This window comes from Rhinolophus hipposideros (assembly GCF_964194185.1).
Source record: "Rhinolophus hipposideros genome assembly, chromosome: 23".
In the NCBI taxonomy this organism is placed as follows: Eukaryota; Metazoa; Chordata; class Mammalia; order Chiroptera; family Rhinolophidae; genus Rhinolophus; species Rhinolophus hipposideros.
Window position 1 is genome coordinate 6153601 of NC_138069.1, and position 25059 is coordinate 6178659.

Genomic DNA, 25059 nt, shown 5'->3' on the forward strand with positions numbered 1-25059 from the left:
CAAAAGTGATTCCTTTATTCCTGTGATAAAAACGGGTAGTTTCACTATTTTACAACTAGGACACCTAAGGTGAGAAATTAAACTCACATTGTTGTTCATTTAATAAGAATATTTTGAGTAAATAAAAATAGATAATCTTACGTTTGTATAAGTATGGTTTACAAAGCACTTTCCAATATAATCTGATTATCACTTGATAATACCAAAAGCTTATCTTCAAGTCTACAAAGCACCAATCCTGCAGCAGAACTTCAGGGAGCATATTGCCTTAACAAAAAGACTCTTCCAGGGGGCTGGCCCGGTGGCTCAGGCGGTTAGAGCTCCGTGCTCCTAACTCCGAAGGCTGCCGGTTCGATTCCCACATGGGCCAGTGGACTCTCAACTACAAGGTTGCCGGCTGGACTCCTGGAATCCTGCAAGGGATGGTGGGCTCTGCCCCCTGCAACTAAGACTGAAAGGACAACAATTTGAAGCTGAACATCACCCTCCACAACTAAGATTGAAAAGACAACAACTTGACTTGGAAAAAAAAAAGGCCTGAAAGTACACACTGTTCCCCCAATAAAGTCCTGTTCCACCTCCCCAATAAAATCTTTAAAAAAAAAAAAAAAAAAAAGACTCTTCCAACACTACCTCTATGTCTAACCCTTAGTCCAGAACCTGGCAAAGAATCGGTATTTGATCATTATTATCTAGCTGATTCCCCAAACAGACTAACATGCTATGCTTTATTACTAACAGAACACTTAAGTATGTATTTCAAGTTAGTTCCAAGAGGATCCCTTACTTAGCAAATCTACCTTATAAGAAATGCTACAGGGAGTCCTTCAGCTGAACCAGAGGACACTTAACCAATGACTCAGATAAAGAACGTCAAAAAGGTAACAGAATAGATAAATATAAAACACAGAAAAATGTATTTTTATTTTATAAAGTTTCTCGTATCTGATTTAAAGACAACTGCATAAAGCAATAAGTATAAATCTGTGTTGATGAGCACACATTATATAAAAATGTAATTTGTGTGACAATGAAATGACAAAGGAGGAGAGAATGATAAAGCTAGAGAGGAGGGAAGTTTTATTATACTATTGAAATTAACTTGGTATTAATCCAAACTAGGCTGTAATAAATTAAGATGTTAGATGTAATCTTAACTACTTAACCAGAGCAACCAATAAGAAAATGTATGTATGTGTATGTGTGATATAAATAACAAGAGAATTAAAATGTTACACTAGAAAATACCTACTTAACACAAAAGAAGGCAGTTAACAGAGGAGTAGAGGAACAAAAGTATCTTAAGACATAAAAAATAGCAAACTGACAGACATTAATCCTACTTATCACTAATTACATAAAGTATATGGATTTAAAACTACAATTCAAAGGCAGAAATTAACCAAATGGGTAAAGAAAATGATTCAACAGAAGGCTGTCTACAAGACACACTGTAGATCAAATTCAAAGGAGTGACTGAAAGTAAAAGGATGGAAAAGAAATAACATGGAAACAGTTAACAAAGAGGGGAGTGCTTCTCTAACAACAGACAAAATATACTTAAAGGCACAATGGTTACTAGAGACAAAGACTGAATTTCCATCTAACAGAAAAGTGTAACAATTATAAACATACATGCACCAAACCAGATTCCCAAATTCATGAAGCAACAACTGACAGAAATGAATGGAAAGAAAGTCAAATAATAGAGACTTCAAAACCTACATTCAGTAATGGAGAGAACTAGACAGAAAATCAGTAAGGACTCGGAAGACTTGAACAGCAGTATAAACGAGACCTAACAGACACAGTAAGAGCATTCTACAGAACAATCACAGAACACGTAGTCTTCTCAAGTACACATAAACATTCTCAAGGATAGACCATATGTTAGGCTATAAATGTCTAAAAGGGGGATCAAATATATGGTGATGGAAGGAGAACTGACAGGGTGGTGAACACACAATGGGATTTATAGATGATGTAATACAGAATTGTACACCTGAAATCTATGTAATTTCACTAACAATTGTTACCCCAATAAATTTTTAAAAAATAAAAAATAAAATTAGCAAACATACTTGGGGGGAAAAAAAGAAATAACCTGTATCTACAGTCAGAGGGACTAAGAATCAGAAAAATAAATAAAATAATCTTTGTCCCCCACAAAAAAAAAGTCTAAACAAAATTAAAAGAACTTGTAATACAGAATTGTACACCTGAAATCTATATAACTTTACTAACAATTGTCACCCCAATAAACTTTAATTAAAAAGAATTTAAAAGAACTTAAATCACAACGAGCATATTCTAACCACAATAGAATGAAATTAGAAATCAAAAAAGACAAGGAAGTTTGGAGGATTTAACAACACAATGCTATATAACAAATTTAAGTCAAAGAAGAATTCCCAAGGAAAATGAGAAAATACAATGAATGAAAATGAACACAAAATACACTAAAACTTATAAAATGCAGCAAAAACAGTTCTTAGCGAAAGATTTACAGTTATAGACGTACATATTTTTAAAAACAATCTTTCAAGTATCCTAACATTTCACTTTAATAAACTAGAAAAAGAACAATAGACTATGCCCAAAACAAGCATAAGGAAGTAAATAAAGATTAGAAGGAAAATCAACACGAGACAATCAAGAATAGAAGAAAAAAAAAAATCCGGCCCGGCCCAGTAGCGGCCCAGTAGCTCAGGCGATAAGAGCTCCATGCTCCTAACTCCAAAGGCTGCCGGTTCGATTCCCACATGGGCCAGTAGGCTCTCAACCACAAGGTTGCCAGTTGGACTCCCGCAAGGGATGGTGGGCTGTGCCCCCTGCAACTAGCAACGACAACTGGACCTGGAGCTGAGCTGCTCCTTTCACAACTAAGATTGAAAGGACAACAACTTGACTTGGAAAAAAATCCTGGAAGTACACAATGTTCCCCAATAAAGTCCTGTTCCCCTTCCCCAATAAAACCTTTTTTAAAAAAAAACAACAACAACAAACCCAAAAGTTGGTTCTCTGAAAAAATCAATAAAACTGATAAACCTTTAGCTAGATGGACTAAGAAAAAAAGACAACTCAAATTACTAAAATTAGAAAAATAAGAGACATTACTATTTATTCCACAAAAATAAAACGGATTTTAAGAGAGTATACAGTATGAACAACTGTACACTAACAAACTGGATAACCTAGATGAAATTGACTAAATCCTAAAAACAAAACCTACCAAAACTAAATAACATAGAAATAGAGTATCTGCATAGACCTAAAACAAGTGAGGAGCACTGAATTATTTTTTTGTTTACCTAAAACTAATGTTATGTGTCAATTACATCTCAAAAAAACGAACAAACAAACAAAACATCATGACAAAGTAGGATTTATTCCTGGAATCCAAGGATTATTCAAAATATGAAAATTGAGAAATACACTAAATTAACAGAATAAAGGCTAAAAATCACATGATTATCACCACTGATGCAGAAAATATCATTTAACAAAATTAAAAAATCCTTCATGATTAAAAATATTGAACGAACTATGAACAGAAAAAAACTACCTCAACACAATGAAAGCCATATATGAAAAAAACAGATAATATTATGTTTAATGATGAAAGACTGGAAAGCTTTTCCTCTAGGATCAGGTACACAGCAAGAATGCCTGAATTCTCCACTTCTATTCAACATACTGGTAGATGTTCTACCCAGAGCAACTAGGCAAGAAAATAAAATGAGACAACCAAAACAGAAAGAAAGAAGTAAAATTGCCTCTATTTGCAGATCTCATAAAACCATAAAGATTATACAAAAAATTTTCAGAATAAACGAATTCAGCAAAGTAGGAAGACAGAAAGTCAACACATAAAAGTCAGTTGAATTTCTACATATTAACAATGAACCCAAAAAGGAAATGAAGAAAACAATTCCATTTACAATAGCATCAAAAATAAAATACATAAGAATTAACCAAGCCAAGGAAGTATAAGACTTCATTTTAAAATTAAAAAAAACTACATTGCCAAAAGAAATTAAAGAAACCAAATACATGGGAACACTGCCCATGTTCATGGATTGGAAGGCTTATGGGAAAACTGGATTCTACATGCAAAAGAATGAAATTCTAGTAGTAGTAATAGACTCTAGTAGTAAACTCTTACCTAACACCATATATAAAAATTAATTCAAAATGGATTAAAGACCTAAAAGTAAGGCTTAAAACAATAAAACTCTTAAAGAAAAACATAAGACAAAAGCTTCATGACACTAAATTTGGCAATTATTTCTTGGATATATACCAAAGGTACAAGTAACAAATAAAAAAACAGACAAATTGGACTTCATGAGAATTTTTACATCTTGTTTATTAACCAAGTCAAAAGGCAACCCACACACAGACTTGGAGAAAATATTTGCAAACCATGGATCTCATAAGGAATTAATATCCAGAATATATAGAGAATGCAATGGAAAACGAATAGTCTTTAATAAACATAACTGGGACAAGTGGTTATCAAGATGCAAAAGAATGAAGTTGGATCCTTACCTCACACTATATACAAAAATTAATTCAAAATGGATCAGAGACTTAAATGTAAGAGCTAAAACTATGAAACCCATAGAACAAAACACAGGCAAAAATTTTTGTGATCTTAAAAGTAGCCAAATTTCTTAGACACAATAGCAAAAATATAGGCAACAAAAGAAAAAATTGGACTACAGCAAAATTAAAAACTTGTGCTTCAAAGGACACCATGAAGAAAACAGAAAGACAACCCACAGAATGGGAGAGAATATTTGCAAATCATGTATCTAATCAGTTATTTCTATTCAGACTATATAAAGAAGTACCATAACTCAACAACAAAAAGACGAATATCTCAATTTTTTAAAAAATGGGATAAGGATTTAAATAGACATTTCTCAAAAAAAGATATACAAAAGGCTAATATACACATGAAAGTGCGTTCAACATTAGTCATCAGGGAAATAAAAATCAAAACTACAATGAAGTAACAGTTCACATTTAGTTGGATGGCTAGAATCAGCAAAACAGAGAATAACAAGCATTGGTGAGGATTTGGAAAATTAGAACTCTCATACACTACTATTGGAAAAGTAAAGTAATACAGTCACTTTAGAACAATCTAGCACTTCCTCAAAAGTTTAAACACCCAGTTACCATATGACCCAGCAGTTCCACTCTGAGATATACCATACCCAAGAAAACTGAAAACATAAATTCACACAAAAATTTGTACAGATGTTCATAGAAGTATTATCATCATAGCCAAAAAGTAGAACCCAAATATCCATCAAATTGATAAATGGATAAATGTGACATATCTATATAATGGAATACGAATCAACAACAAAAAGAAATAATGTGCTACATGCTACGATGTGGATGAACATTACAAATTATGATAAATGGCTCTTTGGTCTCGGTTGTAGAAGCGCGATGATGAAGGGCACTTCATCATTCAGAAAGCGCTGCAATACGATACACACGTTTTGCCGCCGCTGTGGCTCTAAGGCCTACAACCTTCAGAAGTGTGGCTACCCTGCCAAGCGGGGAGGAGAAAGCATAACTGGAATGCTAAGGCTACAAGACGAAATACCACCAGGACTGGTCGGATGAGGCACCTAAATATTGTACACCACAGATTCAGGATTGGATTCCATGAAGGAACAACACTAAATCCAAGAGGGCAGCTGTTGCAGCATCCAGTTCCTCTTAAAGATTTCAACGATTAGTTGCACAATAAATTTTTAATTTTAAAATTTAAAAAAATTATGATAAATGAAAGACCAGTCACTAAGAACCACATTTTATATGATTCCACTTATATGAAATATCCAAAACAGGAAAATGCAGAGACAAAAAACAAATTGATATCATATGATTACTATCATCTCAGTAATCCTGAAATGTTGTAATTATTAGTCCCATTTTCTGGAAGAGGAAACTAAATTTCTAACTGTATTGATATGATCTTCTCATGCCATAGTTATGAAGCCACCATTGTCACTAGTGAGCTTTATAAATATGATGGTCATTTTATGAAACATCCTTCTCAGCGTAATTACTCAGTCATTCAAGAGTCATTTACTGAACCACTTCTAAATCCAGGCACTGTTCTAGGTATTGAGAATGGAGCAGTTATCTAAACAAAAACACCTGCCCTCATGGAGTTAACATTCCAATTAGGCATAGCAGCCTCAAAAAAAGTAAACACCCCCGGCCCCAAGAAAGTAAAATTTAAAAGAGGGCTGAAGTACGACTGAGTGCTTAATGGATATGGGGTTTCAATTTAGAGTGATAAAAAGTCTGGAATTAGACAGTGGTGATATTTGTACAACATTGTGGATGTATTTCATACCAATAAATGTGCACTTTAAAATGATTATAATATTCTATTATATTTATTTTATCACACACACAAAAAAGAGCAGGAAGAGACACACATCCCCATGTATGTATCTATACATATAAATATATAACAAAATAGAGGTTAGAGACCTAAGAGGTAAGAGTATATGAGAAGGGCTAACAACTTAATTAGGGACTTAATTAAGGGCTAACACTTAATTAGGGACTTAGAAGGGCAGAAGAGAAAATGGGGCAGAGCATAACAAAAATTGGCTAAGAATTCACTAGAATTACCGTATTTGCCGGCGTATAAGACGATTTTTTGGCCTCGAAAAATATGCCTCCAAGTGGGGGGCTCGTCTTATACGCCAGGTACACTTCAGATAGACTGCCCATAGTGCTTGCCCCGTGCCATAGTGGCCTCCCGATGCCCGCCCACTTCATTCCACATACCGTTCAGGCATCAGCAGCGCTGCTGGGTGTATGCTCGGCTGTTATGCGATTTTGCTGTTATGCGATTTTACCACACTCGCAAAATCGCACACAGCCGAGCATACACCCAGTATGATAGCGCAAAATCGCGAATCGCGATACCATACTGGGTGTATGGTCGGCTGTGTGCGATTTTGCGAGTGTGGTAAATTCGGGTTACCGTATATTTCTTTACATATGCATTGAAGATTCGCGATTTTGCGCTATCACGGTGCCTGTTAGAATGTTGAAGAGCTCGCACTTGCGCACTAGTGAGGTCCCAGGGAGATGCTGATGCAAGGGTGGACCAGACTGCTATAGTGACAGGGCGAGCAAACAGGGAGCAGGGACCAATCAAATCAGGCTTTGTATACAGCCAACAGCCAACCGCAATACTGCACCATTGTACAGTACAGCATAGAAAATGTCGACCAGTCAAACCCCTATCATCCCTATCATGGCACCAGCCAAAAGAAAGAAGTATGATGCAAATTTTAAACTGAAAGTTATTTGGTGTGTGGAAGGTGTGCGGAAGAGGGGGTAGTCTTATACGGCGAGTATATAACAAACTCTGTATTTTGAGTGGAAATGTTAGGGGGTCGTCTTATACACCCAGTCGTCTTATACTCCAGCAAATACGGTAGTCAGTAATCCATTGATTCAAGAGGCCAACAAATCAAGAGTAGAATAAACATACAGAAATCCACACCTAGACACATCAAAATATTATAAACAAAACCAAACAACACCCCTGCCCCCCGAAAAAATCTTTAAACACAACCAGAGGAAAAAAGACACATTACCCTTAAAGGCAGATTTCTAATTCCCAACTACTGACCTCACCAGCAACAATGGGAGTTAGAAAACAGTGGAATGATATTTTCAATATGACCTAAGAAAATATACACTAATCCAGAATTCCTTATCCAGCAAAAATATCTTTCAAGAAGTAGAGCTAAATACAGTTGTAGATAAACCAAAACTGGGAGAGTGAACCAACAACGTTAACTAGAGTTTCCTTTCCTCTCGGGAAGGAAAATTCTAGAAGATATACTTCAGGCTAAAGGAAATTACCTCGGGTCTGAGATGTGAAAAATGAAAGAGTAAACGTGCAAAATGAACAGTTGTTTAAAACAATGCCCAATGCAGTTTAAAACAAAAACAAGAATGAATTAAAATTTACAAAAATATTCCATATTGAAAAGGGATAAATGAGGTTAAAGTGTTCCTAAGGTTTACATATTACTAGGGAGAAATAAAGTGCTTTAAAGTCTGTGTATTGTCAGGGAAAAAGGTAATGGGAATTTTAAATACTGAAAAGTTAGGGAGGCCTGCTGTAATTTCTGGTAACGTCTAAATGAAGAGAAACCAAATATGGAATTTTCAAACTTGAAGGGGGTAGGGGGAACATAAAAGGAACAATGAAAAAAGTTTTACGTCCAAAGGAAAGCAGGGAAGGGGAAAAATAATTAACAAGACAACTAGCACAAAATAACATGGTAAATTTAAACCCAAATATGAGGTGTGATCAAAAACTATGGTGAATGTTTAAATTAAAAAAAAATTTATTACGGTAAGACACATTGCCATTAATCCCCCTCAAAATACTCCCCTTCAGTTCCAAAACACTTATCCTATCGTTATCGCCACTTTCTGAAGAGTTCTGGAAGTCCTCTTTTGTGAGTGTCTTTACTTGCGCTGTCGTGGCTGCCTCGATGTCCTGAATCGATTGAAAACACTTACCTTTCACGTTCATTTTGACTTTAGGGAAGAGCCAGAAGTTGCATGGTAACCAGATCCGGTGAATAAGGTGGATGAAGACACACTGTAATGTTTTTATTTAACAGAAATTGCCATACCAGAAGCGATGTGTGACACACAGCCTTTCATTGTGATCACAAAATACGGTGACTGCTGCTGTCGAGTGCCATCCTACGGAAAGGCAGGGACCTTCAATATGGGAAGTATTATGTCAAACCTTAGTCACACTGTATGACAATTTTCAACCTTTTCAGTCCAGTCAGTCGGGTTTGAGCTATATGGATGAGGGAAGGTGTGTTCTCAAGTGTGCCATAAATCATCCTCCATCATGACAACGCTCCGTGTGATACATCGTTTCTGGTACATGACACTTTCTGTCCAATAAAAACATTTTGGTGCGTCCTCATCCACCTTATTCACCAGATCTGGCACTGTGTGACTTCTGGCTCTTCCCCAAAGTCAAAATGATTCAGGACATTGAGGCAGCCACGACAGCGCAACTAAAGACACTCACGAAAGAGGACTTCCAGAACTGCTTCAGAAAGTGGCAAGAACCATGGGATAAGTGTGTTCGAAGCGAGGGGGAGTATTTTGAGAGGGACTGATGGCAATGTCTTTTACTGTATTAAATTGTTTTTTTAATTTTTTTAATTTAAACATTCACCATATTGTTGGATCACACCTCATGTATCGCTAGTTAATGTGAACTAAATGTTATAGTTCAAAGATAATTGTTAAAATGCTGTATCTCTAACAGCATAGCCTCAAAATGAAGAAAGCAAAAATTGGCAGAATTACAAGAAAAAAATTATAATCATAGTGGAGAAAGACCTCTCTTGGTAATTAACAGAATAAGCAAAAAAAAAAATTAAATTTAAAAAATAAATAAATAAATCACTAAGGGTTTAGAAAATTTCATCATGAATAACAAACCTGACCTAATGAATATATATAAATTCCTATACTCTAATTGTGGAATATACATTTTTTCCAAGCACAGGGAATATTTATAAATATTTACCATGAACTGGGCCACAGGGTGCATCTCAACCAATTTGAAAGGACTGAAATCATTTGGAATAGTCTCTGTCCATAATGTAATTAAGTTAACAATTAATTACAAAAACATAACTAGACTATTTCTATGTTTGGAAATTAACAAGTATACTTTTAAATAACCCTTAGGTCAGAGAATAAATCATAATAAAAGAAAATATTTTCAACAAAATGATAAAATACCACATCAAAGATCACGAGGAAGGAATATACTCTAGTATTTTTCAAAGAACAGCAAGAAAGTCAATGTGGCTGGAACAGAGTGAGCAAGTGAGAGAATAGGAAGAAATGAAGTCAAAGAAATGATTCAGGGAGAGGAAGACATATGCTTTATTATGACCTTTTACTCCGAGTGAGACAGATGGCTTCGAAGGGTTGATATTTTGAAAGGATCACTCTAACTACCATACTCAAAACAGCCTTTAAGGGGGCTGGGTGTAAACAGATATTGCAATAATAATCAGGGTGAGATATAACAATCTTGTGACTCAATCTGCAATTAGTGGAAGAGGTGAGAATTAGAATCAAGGAAGTTTGCTTTTGGAGTGGATATAGGTGCCACAGAAACAGAAAACTCAAGTACTACTCCAACGGGTTTAAGTTTTTTTTGTTATTTTTATAAAGGTGTTCTTTTTTTTTTTTTATTGGGGAAGGGGAACAGGACTTTTTATTGGGGAACAATGTGTACTTCCAGGACTTTTTTTCCAAGTCAAGTTGTTGTTAGTTGTGGAAGGTGCCATTCAGCTTCAAGTTGTTGTCCTTTCAGTCTTAGTTGTGGAGGGCGCAGCTCAGCTTCAGGTCCAGTTGCCGTTTTCTAGTTGCAGGGGGCACAGCCCACCATCCCTTGTGGAAGTCGAACCGGCAACCTTGTGGTTGAGAGGACGCGCTCCAACCAACTGAGTCATCAGGGAGCTCAGTGGCAGCTCAGCTCAAGATGCCGTGTTCAATCTTAGTTGCAGGGGGCGCTGCCCACCATCCCCACCATCCCTTGCGGGACTTGAGGAATTGAACTGGCAACCTTGTGATTGAGAGCCCACTGGCCCATGTGGGAATCGAACCAGCAGCCTTTGGAGTTAGGAGCAGGGAGCTCTAACCACCTGAGCCACCAGGCCGGCCCGGGTTTACATTTAAATATGGGAAAGATGAAGTTGCCATTTATTAAAAATTAAGAAAACTAGACTGGTACTTCATTATCCGCAGTTTCCCCTTCCAGTTTCAGTTGCCCTCTGTCAACTGAGGTCCAAAAATATTAAATGGAAAATTCCGGAAATAAACAATAATTAGTTTTAAAATGTGCACCGTTCTTAGTATGTTAAATCTCAAGTAGTCCTGCTCAGTCCCATCCTGCCCAGGATGTGAATCATCCCTTTACCCGTCGTATCCATGCTATATAGGCTACCTGCCCATTAGTCACTTTGCATCCATAGCAATTATCAAGTTGACAGCCCCGTTATCACAGTGCTGGCATTCAAGTAACCCTTATTTTATTTAATAATGGCCCCAGAGCACAAGAGCAGCGATGCTGGTAATGTACACATGCCAAAGAAGTGCTTATTATATATCATCAGGTCGGTCGTAGCCTAACACTACATCACAATGCCGACGTCATTCACCTCACTTCATCTCATCACATAGGCATTGTATCATCTCACATCATCACAAGAAGGTGAGATGTCTCCAAGGACAGTGACTTGCAGTTGATGGGCTCTGGAGAAACACACTGTTCCCCAATAAAATTTATAAAAAAGCAAACCAACCAACCTTAGGTCACTTGATAGTAGAAACTATTGTCTTCTCTCTTTCTGTCTCCCGAGGCATCCCATATTAGTAGATGCTCAGATGTGTGCTAAGTTGATAACATTTAGTTTAAGTAATTCATGTCGAATCCTTCATTCAAGTGTTTACTAAGTATGAAAAGTGGTAAACAGTGATTACTTCTATAGGATGAAAATTAAGGAAGATTCACTTTCTATTTTTTTACAGTAAACACTTATTTTCAAGGAAAATATTTTGATTTATATTTAAGCATTTTATAAATATTCTGAGTGGCTTATAACTAGACACAGGGATGGAACAAACAAGTCCCCTGGGAGCTCACAGTCTCTGGAAGAGAGAAAATAGCAAAATAAAACACGATAGCTGCTATGGTCAGAGTGGAGGAGTCTAAGGGAAACGTCACTAGCTTTATTATTAGTAACAAATTTCTCAAAACAAACTTAAAGAGATAATGACAGTCAAGGTAAGAATACGTGGCTCCTTCTTGTGAAATGAGACTACGATCTAGATACTATATATTTTCAATTCATATTTCACTATTCCCACCTCAAAAGCTTATACACCAAACTGCCCAGTTTCTTTTTTAGACAATGCTCTTTATCTTTTCATCTCTCTGCCTGGAATTCATCTCTTTCTTCTACGTCTCTTCAGGAAGCCTTTCATCCACCAGTATCCCTTGGCTGGGCCAAGTACCTCTCCACTGCATCCTATGCCTATCTCTTAGCTCATCATTATATTGTGTTTCCAGTTTATGTTTATCTATTCCACCAGTCTTTAAAGTTCAGGGTGTTATTCACTTTTACATCACCATTATCTGGGATAAAATACATGTTCAATAAAATGAAAACATTTTCACTGAGTGGAAACAAGCTACAATGAGCCATTTCCTAAGCAGCAAAATTAGGTGCCTTATTCTGTTAACTTGAGCACCTGTCAAAACTTATGGCTGGTCCGGGTGGCTCAGGTGGTTGGAGGGCTGTGCTCCTAATGCAGAGCTCACAGGTTCAGTTTCCATTCCCTCATGGACCAATGAGCTGCGCCCTCTACAGCTAAGATGGTGAACAACAGCTCTCCCTGGAGCTGGGCTGCCGTGAGCAGCTGGAGGTTGGCGTGAGCTGCCCTGGGCTGCTGTGTGCTGCCATGAGCGGGTAATGGCCAGTGTGAGTGTCCAGCAGCCAGAGTGAGCAGCCGGCAGGCAGCAACAGCTGCCGTGAGCGGCCGACCAACAACTAGCGACCGACTGCCTCAGCCAGGGGAAGCGCAAAGCTCATAATACCAGCATGGGCCAGGGAGCTGAGTCCTACACAACTAGACTGAGATACAACGTCTTGAACTGGAGTGGGGGAGGAGGCAGAAGAAAGGGGGGGGGGGGGAATAATTCACTTAAAAAAATAAATAACTTATGGGTCCTTCGAGTACATTAAGCTAAGCAAGATAGGTCAAAGACAAGTACTGTATGATAGCATTTATATGTGAAATCTGAAAGTTAAATCTGTAAAAACAAATCAAAGGAGCAAAACGGTGGTATCAACAGATGGGGCAGGTGTTTAAGGGCATAAACTTGTAAAAAGTATTAAATAAACCACAGAGATCTAATGTACAGTATAATGATTATAGACAATACTGTACTATAATTATGAAATGTGGTATCAGTACCTTAGCAATCATATTACAATATATATAAATGTATCAAACTAACATGCTATACTCCTTTAAACTTATTCAATGCTACATGTCAAATTTATTCAATTAAAAAAACTTACAGGTCCTTAGTCCACAAAACCCTCATTTGTCTTAAAAAGATAAACGATATAGGGGTGGATGGGTGGCTCAGTTGGTTAGAGCGCGAGCTCTGGGCAAGGGAGCTGCCGATTCAATTCCCACATGGGCCAGCCAGCTGCGCCTTCCACAACTAGAATGAAGTCAATGAGCTGCTGCTCAGCTCCCGGTGGCCAGATGGCTCAAGTTGGTTAGAGTGTGTGCTCTCAACAACAAGGTTGCTGAACTCCTTGACTCCAGCAAGGGATGGTGGGCTGAGCCCACCCCACCCCCGCAACTAAGATTGAACACGGCACCTTGAGCTGAGCTGCCTCCCGGATGGCTCAGTCGGTTGGAGCGCGTCCTCTCAACCACAAGGTTGCCGGTTCTACTCCCTCAAGGGATTGCGGGCTGTGCCCCCGGCAACTGGACCTGGAGCTGAGCTGCACTCTCCACAACTACGATTAAAAGGACAACAACCTGACTTGGAAAAAAGTCCTGTAAGTACACACTGTTTCCCAATAAAATCCTGTTCCCCTTCCCCAATAAAAAAATCTTTTTTAAAAAAAAAAAGAAAAGAAATATTGGGGCCAGCCAGGTGACTCAGGCAGTTAGAGCTCCGTGCTCCTAACTCCTAAGGCTGCCAGTTCGATTCCCACATGGGCCAGTGGGCTCTCAACCACAGGGTTGCCAGTTCACTTCCTCGAGTCCCGCAAGAGATGGTGGGCAGCGCCCCTGCAACTAAGATTGAACATGGCACCTTGAGCTGAGCTGCCGCTGAGCTCCCGGATTGCTTAGTTGGTTGGAGCGTTTCCTCTCAACCACAGGGTTGCCGGTTCCACTCCTGCAAGGGATGGTGGGCTGCGCCCCCTGCAACTAGAAAACGGCAACTGGACCTGGAGCTGAGCTGCGCCCTCCACAACCAAGATTGAAACGACAAAAACTTGACTTTGGAATAAAGTCCTGGAAGTACACTGTTCCCCAATAAAGTCCTGTTCCCTTTCCCCAAGTAAACAAAAATCTTTTTTTTTAAAAAGGAAAATAAGTGATATATTTAAACACATTTACATTAAAGATCTTTACTTCAAAGATAGTAAAAAAATCTGTCTCTGTCCCCCAAACTCCCTGGTTTTGGAATGGACAACACAACTAAATTTGGGACAGGGGTAGGATAGCACACCAGAATTAAATCAGGCTACTAAATGCCGCCTCCCCGCCCAACAGTCAGTCACCGGCTCACAGCTGCTCACAGCAGCCCAGCTCCAGGGAGAGCCCGTTGTTCACAGTGTTAGCTGTAGAGGGTGCAGCTCAGTGGCCATGTGGGAATGGAACCAGCAACCTCAGTGTTAGGAGCACAGCTCTCCAAACACCTGAGCCATTCAGCTGGCCCCAGGCTATTAAATTTTGAAACTATAGTTCCGTAAGCAACCTTCAGATTACCAATAAGTATCCCACATATCCAGATTCTGGAAAGGGGGCACTTTGGCTATTGAAAACAAATGTTCCAGTATGATAGGAGTAGCTCTTTCCCCAATACTTATTCACCATGGGAGCTTAGTTAGTTATTAAACTAAGTTATTAGACTATCTTAGTTATTCACCAGTTAGTCTAATCAGACACTGGTACACTAAAATATTTGGTTTTCTGCAAAGCTATGGAGCAACCCTAGATTTTGGGAAGGATCACAGATCAACCTTCCTCCCTGAAGCCTCTCTCAGCTCTATCTTCAATCTTCCTAAGCACAAGTGAAAATGGCAACCCATTTCTAATGTGTTACTGTATGTTAAAAACATCCCCAGACACTTTTCAACCTAAGCATTCATAATTGTGTGAGTATTCAAAATCATTGTTGGGTCCCCGGCCCTCTTCAAAGAACTGACAAGAAAAACAAAACTCCAGCCCAGTCTCACAACTATATTTCATTCAAGTCAGAACTGAAGAGGGGTTACCGTGCACCTCACCACATCATACACTGAGCATTTGCTAAGTAAAATAACTGTACCAAACAGTGATCTAGCCAGCTACATTTGGGCACAGTAAGAATCGGGCACTGTGCTGAACACTTAATTATCTCACAACCTCTTAGCAGTAGCTTCTAAGGATAGGCTAGGAGGGCATTTTTCTCCATACAAAAGATGAGAAAATAGAGGCAGAAAATAAGACCTTTGCCCAGGTTCACAAAACTAGACCCAAAATAGCAATTCAGGGATTTAAACCTGACTCCAGTAATAATGCTTTTTACATTGCACCAGTCTAATTCCCAAAATATAAACCAGAATTTTCTTTACATGGTAGTCTACACTTTACAAATGAATTTTCCACAATATTTAAATACAACTCACATTCCCCCACACATTTTGGAGATTCAAATATTCCTTGATCAAGAACAACTTTAAAAAGTCTATTCACACAAACAAAGTCAATGACACTGTTCCACGGCCATCGACACATTTTTGGATTTGCAAACAGCCTTTTCTTGAGCCAATAGGGCACTTATTAGGATCGGTTTGGGAAAACAATGCAGGTTAGAAAAGCAATACTTTAAATGTCGGACAGAGACTTAGCCAAATCAATTACAGAACATCTATATATTGGAATGCTATACAGAAATTTTACACACACCCTTATATACTAAGTGGGGGGGGGAAAGGTAACAAAAACGTAGTTACACAATGATCTCTAATTTTATAAAAACATAATTTTCAAATGCAAATTTACCTAGGGAAAAGTCTGGAAAGACAGAGGTCAGAATGCTAATAACTGGATCTCTGGATATGCCAAGTGATGTTTTTGGCTTATCTATATTTCCCAATTCTTCTACACTGAACACGTATTATGCATATAGTTTTAATTCGATTTTTTTGTCATACATCACAAAAATAACCATTTTAAAGTGTCTGATCCAGTAGGTTTTAGTATATCTTGCATAATATTTTAAGTGAAATGTTATTAGTTGGTAATTATTAATATAATTCTATCATGCAAGAATTGATTTTCCCAGTCTCAACTCAAAACTGCAAAGGAAATGTTCAACTCTAGAGTGGTATGATGTAGTAAAATACTATAAACATATGCGTTACTCTCACCTCCCTCACAGCCACATAATCTAATAAATGCATATTTTAATTATCAAAGCTCTTTCAACATCCATTATATCACCGGATTCTCAAAAACCAGGTGGGGGAGGTAACACAGATTTTATCTCATATTTACAGACAATGACACAGAGGCTCAGGGGTGACCTTTCCAGAGACATGGCGCCCGTTAGCAAAAAGCAGGGATTAGAAGTCAGCATCTTCTGACCCCTCCTCCATCACACCAACCACAGAGCACAGAAGTGAACTGGAATACTTAACATCTTCTCCCACCAATCCAAGCTACCTGCGAGGGGGAGTCAGAGCTCAGTCTGTTAACTTCTACTGAGAAAAAAATAGGACCTGGCACCCAGATAAGCAAATCTAGCAAGGAGCAGCTCGACAGATGATCTCTGGCAGCATTACAGGCTTAGCCTGCAGCAATCTGAGGCAAAAGACTAAAGATTACTGTGTAAAAATTAATTATAACTAAGAAATGACCCTTGCTTACTGGATAGATCCCAGGGACAATAGAAAGCCTGAATCAAAGGGACTCACTGAAGTCTTAGAAAAGGACAGAAGAAAAGCAGAGAATTGATGGAAAGAAAACTGGAAAGCAGAGCTGGGGTGGTCATGGAAACTGATCTACTGAGGGCCACGTGGTGAGTTTGGGTCTAGGAGGCTATCAGCGGAAGCCCAGCTACAGCATGTAGCTGTGTTCAGAGGGGACAGCCTGCACAAGAGGTAGAACAGAACAGGAGGCCAAGGCCTTTGGCTTAAGCCTTTTGAATTCTCAGACCCACAACAAAACAGGTTAGGTGACAGTGCAGAAGACAGGCCTGAAAGGGTGCAGCCCTCTAGAAGCCCCTGGAGGTTTAAAGAGGAAGGACAACTATACTCTGCGGCCTAAGGCAACAAAAGAAACTTGTAGCAGTCAGTTGCTTGTATGTTATACAGGAATTGAATGATTTAAACATTAGTTCAGGGCCTTCCATGGGCTTTTAATCTGGGGTATTTCATTAACACTGACCATAGGCATTTTCCCTACAACAGATAATCTAGTGCCAAACCATTTCGACAAATTAGATAAATCAATTTTATTCTGTGTAGTCTTTCTGCCCATATATTTTTCTTTCAATGTTTGAGAAATCTACTATGCACCTAGCACTTCTCATTTATTATTATATCATCATTCAACCGCTGGGTATGACCTGGAGATTATTTTTCCTTAGACTTCTGCTTTCATCTGTGCCGTTTAGAGATTTGTTTGAGTGCTAGAGGAGGCAGATCAATGGTTCTCAACCCTGGCTGCACATCAGATTCACCTGAAAAGTTTTATAAAATAATACAGTCCCACCCCCCCCCCAACCTGGAGATTCTTCTGATTCAGCACAACTGAGGTTAGACTCTTGGCACCTAAATTTTTTTTAGAGATACATGCGTGATTGTAATGAATAGTCATAGTTGGAAACGAATGCATTATATAACTAGTTAGTATTTCACTATAATTACAGCACTGAGTTTGTTTTGGGCAGAGGAAGTAGGATAAAACAGGGTAATTTCAAGAGGTATGATACGACACACAAGCAAGAGGCAACTGACTACACAATTCCAATGTTGTCTAATCCACAAGAAAAAGGAAGCTTTTAAGTTAAATCCTCACTTAACATCGTTGATAGGTTCTGCGACTTTAAGCAAAACAACATAAGGGCGGATTGATGGCTCAGTTGGTTAGAGCACAAGCTCTGAATAACAGGGTCGCGGGTTGGATTCCCACATGGGCCTGTGAGCTGTGCCCTCCACAACTGGATTCAAGACAATGAGCTGCTGCTGAGCTGCCAGTGGGCAGCCGGATGGCTCAGTTGGTTAGAGCACGAGCTCTTAACAACAAGGTTGCTGGTTCAATTCCCACATGGGATGGTGGTCTGCACCCCCTGCAACTAAGATAGAAAACGGTGACTGGACGTGGAGCTGAGCTGCGCCCTCCATTAGATTGAAGGACAATGACCTGGAGCTGATGGGCCCTGGAGAAACACACTGTTCCCCAATATTCCCCAATAAAATTTATTTATTTATTTATTTATTTATTTATATATATATATATATATATATATATATATATATGTAATAAAACCAATTTTGCCAAGAGTTAATTGCTATAAACAAGAGTTAAAATTCCTAGGCACCTCATCAACATTTTAACAAAACACTGATGGAGGACCTGCGATATTAGATGCTCAGAACCAGAAACTAAGAACATTCATATATTTTCTCTTTTAAACTTCCTAATGACAATGAAGCAGGTATTAATTACTATCTCCTTGTTATATAGGTGTAGAATCTGAAGCTCAGAAATGGGAAGTGAGCTGGCCAAATGACAAACAGTGCCATGTCTGTACTCTGTTCAATCACCCGTGCTCTTTCCACTAGGTCACAATACAGAAGACAAAAAAAGAAACACCAGTATGTTTCAACTTTTAGTGCTGGTAACCGCACTTGACACATTAATAACCTGTCTTTCCATGAGGGAATTTTACTTCTAAAACTCTCACTGGGCAAATGTTCCTCACAACACCTTTACACTATAATTCAACTAACAGAAGATGCCCCTGATCTCTTCAAAACAGACACATCATACGTATCTGTGCTCTTTATTGTACTTCTTTAACCTGCATCAAAACCAATCAGTGTTAAAAGGCAAGTCACCAATGGTAATACTCAACTTGAGCCTAGAGTTATCTTATGTTTAGAACAAAGACATAACATTCAGAAAACAACCAATTTGTATGTAGCTTTCTGAAATTAAAAAGAACAAGTTTTACCCATAGTAACCTAAACTTTTCATGTACCTTTAAAAAACAAGATGATGCTCTCTAATACATCTAAGGTGTATTTCTAAGGGGTTTCCTCAAGAAAACAAAAAGGCTAGAACATCTGGCCTTCTATTCTAGTGCCTTTTCCCTAAAGCCATGCTGTCTTAATGTCATGCATCCCCCATCCCTCATACCATGGAAAGGCCCAGGAAGGACACAGGAAATTTTAGCACAGGCTGCGGTGCTCTACAAAACTAGGTATGACTAAATCCTAACTGTAAATTCAGACAAGTTACTTAACTTCTCTGAACCTCAAGTCTGTCATTTGTAAAACAGAGATAATGTAATTAGGAATAAATGTCTACAGAGCATCTGACACAATTCCATTATAAAATAGGCACTCAATAAACGACTGGCATATATTACTTTTGAAATTCACCCACAGCTCATAATTCAAATAACTGATAACCTTAAGTCAAAGATAAGCTTTGGTTATCTAGACAGTTATGCCACTTTGGGGTCTCAGTGACTCAGCTCTGCCAGGTTTCTGAAGTCCCTCCATGGCTACTCCAAATCAGTTACTACCTCCGCAGGGAGAATACAGGAGGAGATGACTCACAAGGACAAGAGTGTGAGTTCTTTTTTACTTTTTTTTAGACAGTCCTTTTATGAAACTAAACTATAATAAACCTGCAAAATGTCACTTTCATTCACTCAACAAATATTTACTGACCTGGGACCAGACCCTGGAGCCTGGGGCTACAGAAATGATTACAACATAAATTAGTGAAAGATAGTAAAGTTGCAACAAACAAACAAACCAAGTCTAGTTTAAGGTTTGAATCTGTCTTCCAACTTTATAACAACATACCAGTCTTAATTCTGGTGGGATGCTCAGCCTTCAAATAAACAGGATGACAGTCCAGGTCCCGCGAAGGGTCTACTACATGTCCATTCCCTAGACCCAGTCAATGTATAACCTCATGCAGTTCATTCCCTTTGAGCTCATTTATAAAATTGATGTGATACAAATTTGATATTAGCTCCTGGTTAAATATTGTCAGAAGTGCTATAAGTACTCAAATATGTATAAGTTGTAGGACTTTAATCAAAATGCCCATCACATGAAGTCAGTCTCATCAGAACAAAGCTTTTTAATGAATTAAAACCAATCCTAAAGTAACCCAAACTTAAGTACATTAATCTGCTTACACTTGATTATTAATATGCTTATAACTGATAGCAGAAATTAGTCAATCACCTGAAGATATTTTAAAAATCATAATTACTCATATCGTTTCTTATAATTACTCAGAAAAAATGGCTTAGTTTAAAAAGCTAATTAGGCGTTATTCTCCAGAGCATGTTTAAGATCGTGTTTCCTGGCATGTGTTGTCAGCTTGGCTCAAATAAACTTATAAAACTTCAAAAATAAATAAATAATTTTTTTAAAGCTTCATTAGGTATAACACTATATACTTGGATACTTAAATCACTAAAAACAAGATTCCTTCCAACAAAAAGCACTAGAAAAATGATAGAGCATTTTCACATATAACTTGAAATTAGTTTTTGAATACATTTAAAAATACATATTTGTCTCAGCACTAGGTTTTTTTTATCATAATCATTAATTAGTAAAATAAAAGTAATTTTTCCACTTAGTCTAAAAACGTAGCCAAAGAATTTCTTTTTTTAAATTTTTCATGGAAGATGTCAAATATATAAAAAAGAGAAAATAATACAATGAATTTCTTGCCAACCATTATTCAGTTTCAACAAATATCAATTCATGCTCGCGTTGTTCATTTATAACCCTATCCACTTCCTACCTACAATTTGCATTCCACAGCGCCCATACCTGGATTATTTTAAAACAAATTCCCAGATATATCATTTCATTCATATTATTTCAGTATGTATCTCTAAGAGGACTCTTTTAAAAATTAATGTTAATTATCTCTTTGAATAGACTATTTTAAAGAACTGAAGTAACTACCAATCTCAGAACAGCCCAAACATATTTGGCTTCTTACCCCCTTGCCCTCCTTCACACCAAGTTATTCCCACCTCTAACAATGTACAGTAAGTCCTCACTTAATGTAGTCAGAAGGTTCTGCGACTTTAAGCGAAATAACATAACGAAACCATTTTTACCAGAGGCTAATTGGTATAAAATAAGAGTTAAGTTCCTTCATCATCAACTCTATTTTTACATTTACTGGTTTAGGTGATCTCTCTCTCAGGGCTTCTCAAAATCCTTCTACTGAAACTCCGTCCCAGAGGTAGTTTCAATTGTGGTCCTCACAGGTAGTGCTCTGGAGAGTCTCAGGGGCTGCCCAAGAGATTAAGAAGAAATCCTGCCTGCGCTCTACCCCAAATCAAAGCAGCTCCATCCTTTTCCTGTTTGATACCGGTGTTCTATATGATATTTCATTTGAAGTTAAAAAGTAAAAAACAGGGCCGGCCCAGTGGCTCAGGCGGTTAGATCTCCATGCTCCTAACTCCGAAGGCTGATGGTTCGATTCCCACATGGGCCAGTGGGCTCTCAACCACAAGATTGCCAGTTCGATTCCTCAAGCCCCACAAGGGATAGTGGGCTCTGCCCCCTGCAACTAAGATTGAACATGGCACCTTGAGCTGAGCTGCCTTCCGAAGGGCTCAGTTGGTTGGAGCGCATCCTCTCAACTACAAGATTGCCGGTTCAACTCCCACCAAGGGATGGTGGGTTGTGCCCCCTGCAACTAGCAATGGCAACTGGACCTGGAGCTGAACGGCAACCTCCACAACTAAGACTGAAAGGACAGCAACTTGACTTGGGGGGAAAAAATGTCCTGGAAGTACACACTGTTCCCTAATAAAGTCCTGTTCCCCTTCCCCAATTAAAAAAAACAAACAAACAAGTGATTATTATACATTAAAAAAAGGTAAAAAACACAAACCAAGTCCAAGTTCTTAGACTGACAAATAAAACCCTTCCTGCTTATGCATTCAAATTCAGAGCCCACCACTGCCTGCATCACACGATTTATACTTAGCAGTTACACCAAAATCTCATACTGTTACTCCTTTAAGCCCTCAATCCTGCTTTTTCATCGATTAAAGGCATGATTCCTTTCCCTTTCTGGCTAATGTCTACTCACACTTCACGATTTGGCTCTAAGCAGCTTCTCCTTGGACCAGGCAAATGTTCTCCTTGGATCTACTTTACCACTACTAAGCCTCTACATGTCCCCCCATGCATACCTCTGATTACTGCACTTCCCATATTACATTGAAATTAACTCCAGATTCTAAGTCTCAAGGACAGGGACAATCATTTTTGTATTCATTGTTTGTTTTTTTTCTTACTCCGTTTTTAAACTCCAGTACTTACTAGGTCCTCAAAAGTCTGCTCAATCAAACACTATCATCAACAAAACTTAAGACAATGCACGTGCTCAATTAAGTATTTGTTAAAACAAATAATTCCCCAAAAATAAGGCCTAGCTGGACAATCAGCTCTAATACAGCTTTTAGAGCAAAAATTAATATAAGACCTTGTATATAATATCATATCATATCATATCATAATATATAATATCAGACCGGGTCTTATATTAATTTTTGCTCCAAACGATGCATTAGAGCTGATTGTCCGGCTAGGTCTTATTTTCGGGGAAACACGGTACCTGCTCAATTATGGAATAAGGTACATACAAAGTTAATGGCTACAGTACTATTTATAATAACAAAAGTTCAGGAAACTGAACATCACTAAGGGACAAAATTATGGTACATCCGCATAGTAATCATTCTGCAGCCATAAAAATGAAACAGTTCTTTGTGTACAGATATAGAATGATCAGATATAGTAGGTGGAAAAAAGGAAGGTGCAAAAAATGGTAAAGCATGTTACTACTGGAAAACAAACAAACATACCTGGAACGGAGATCATATGCATTTGCTTGCATATGCATAAAATATCTGAAAGGATAACACACAAGAAACTAATAACTAATTGCCAGGGAGGGAAACTAGGTGATTTAAAGACTTTTCACTATAAATCCTTTTAAATTTAAAGCATGTAAGTGTTACAAATTTAAAAAATGATGCCATTTTCAAGTAGGAAAACAAAAAAGAATGGTTGTAAAGTCCTAACTGAAATAAAAGATTTCTTTAAAAGGCATTTTGAGAGAGAGTGAGTCTAGAGCAGAGAAAAATGTGGGCGTTGGTTGGTACGAAGCGTTTCTTCTCACCCATACTGATGTGAACACACAATCTAATACTGAATTTTAAACACAAGGAAGCAGAACGACATACCCTGGTGATGCTCACAGCCTTTTCAAAGTGACTAAAACTACTCGGGCTCCCTTTGGCCTTTACTCAAGGTGGCCCCTCTGCCTAAAATGCTCTTTTAATTCCTGTCTCCCACTCTCATCCCCACCCTCCCAGCCCCTTTTATGCCCACATTAACTCGTACTCGACCCTTCGATCCCAGTCTTCATGTTACTTTCCTAGGGAAGCCTCTTAGAGCCCTAAACTAGATCAGGTCTCCCTGGGAAGTATGCTCAAAGTTACCTACACTTCTCTTCCTAGTCCTCAGTTTAACTGTAATTATATAACTATTGTGGGATTACTCGTTTAATGTTTGTCTTCCTCCCACATCGCCAAATGAAATATCCATGAGGGTAGTAGACCTTTGTGTTTTGCTCATTGCTATATTCCCAGCACTTAAAACAGTGCCTGGTACATTACTGTTCCTTGAATGCACAAATCTGCAAAGCATCTGTTGAAGTGTCACACACATTTAAAACTGTAGTCAATGGGCACTTTATCCTCTAGCTGCCAAGTCTACTGAAATATTCCAAAAATTTAGCTAGTCTCCTTCAGTGGTGTATGGTGTGATTCCCACACAGAGGTAGGGATGACACAAGTACAAAAAGCAGCTGAGAAAAGAAAGTTATTTATTGCATGTGCTAAGAGGCTCCTGATACTAATACGAAGGGACTAGAAAAAACAATGTAACTCACAGTTTTCAGTATTTCTTAGATTCTCAAAACTAAACCTGTTGGATTTATGTAAATTCTGTATCCAAAGTTTCTGGTGAACAAACTGGATCAAATACTAACTTGATGAACATGAAGAGCTAACAGGTCTTAAATCTACTGAGTCAGATAAGTATGCTGAGCGTATCAGCAGCACGTATAATTTGAAAACCCAATGGTAGGCGGCCAATATTTAAATTTTTAAAGAAAAATCTAGACATTTTAAAAACTGGGAACAAGTTGAATCTCAGGCTAAGAGAAAAATATTTCTGAGAACTTCTACTACGTGTCAAGCCCTTTTACTTGTAATACAACAGAATCACAAAAATTCCAATAGGTGGGTATAACCTCCATTTACTATTGAGAAACCTAAAACAGAAATCTTCCAATGAGACCTCACTAATTGCTGTGCTCAATTCTGACTGATCCCCCAAAGTCTGGGTATCTACCATCTTACTCTCTCCAATAAGTTGGACCTGGGCTCTGGACTAAGTTCTGAAATTAAAGAAAGAATCCTGAGGTCACCTGAGGCTTTTTCCCAAAAATACAAAAAAAGGTTGTTAAAAGCTCTTCCAACAATGTAAATCTTGCAAAAATGAGCCCTTCTAGATTTTTAATGTACTAATCAGGAAAGTAATAACAAAAGCCAATTTAAAACACTACAGGTAGGGGCAGCCAGGTTAGAGCACGGGCTCAACAACAAGGTTGCCGGTTCAATTCCCGCATGGGATGGTGGGCTGCGCCCCCTGCAAATAAAGATTGAAAACGGCGACTGGACTAGAAGCTGAGCTGCATCCTCCACAATTAGACTGAAGGACAACGACTTGGTGATGGGTCGTGGAGAAACACACTGTCCCCCAATATTTCCCAATAAAATAAAATAAAAAAAACCAAACAAACAGAAACACACACATACACTACAGGTAAATGCAGACAGTATACTGG

The 25059-nt window shown here is 38.2% G+C and overlaps 1 protein-coding gene and 1 pseudogene across 10 annotated transcripts in view; one reads left to right on the forward strand and one right to left on the reverse strand.

Moving 5' to 3' along the window:
* The window catches only part of NSD1 (nuclear receptor binding SET domain protein 1), a 153296-nt gene that overhangs the window by 97324 nt on the left and 30913 nt on the right, over positions 1-25059 (reverse strand). The gene's annotated exons all lie outside the window — the stretch shown is intronic.
* Positions 5467-5746, forward strand: LOC308491659 (large ribosomal subunit protein eL37-like; annotated as a pseudogene). Its single transcript has one exon. The product of its transcript is annotated as a large ribosomal subunit protein eL37-like (transcript).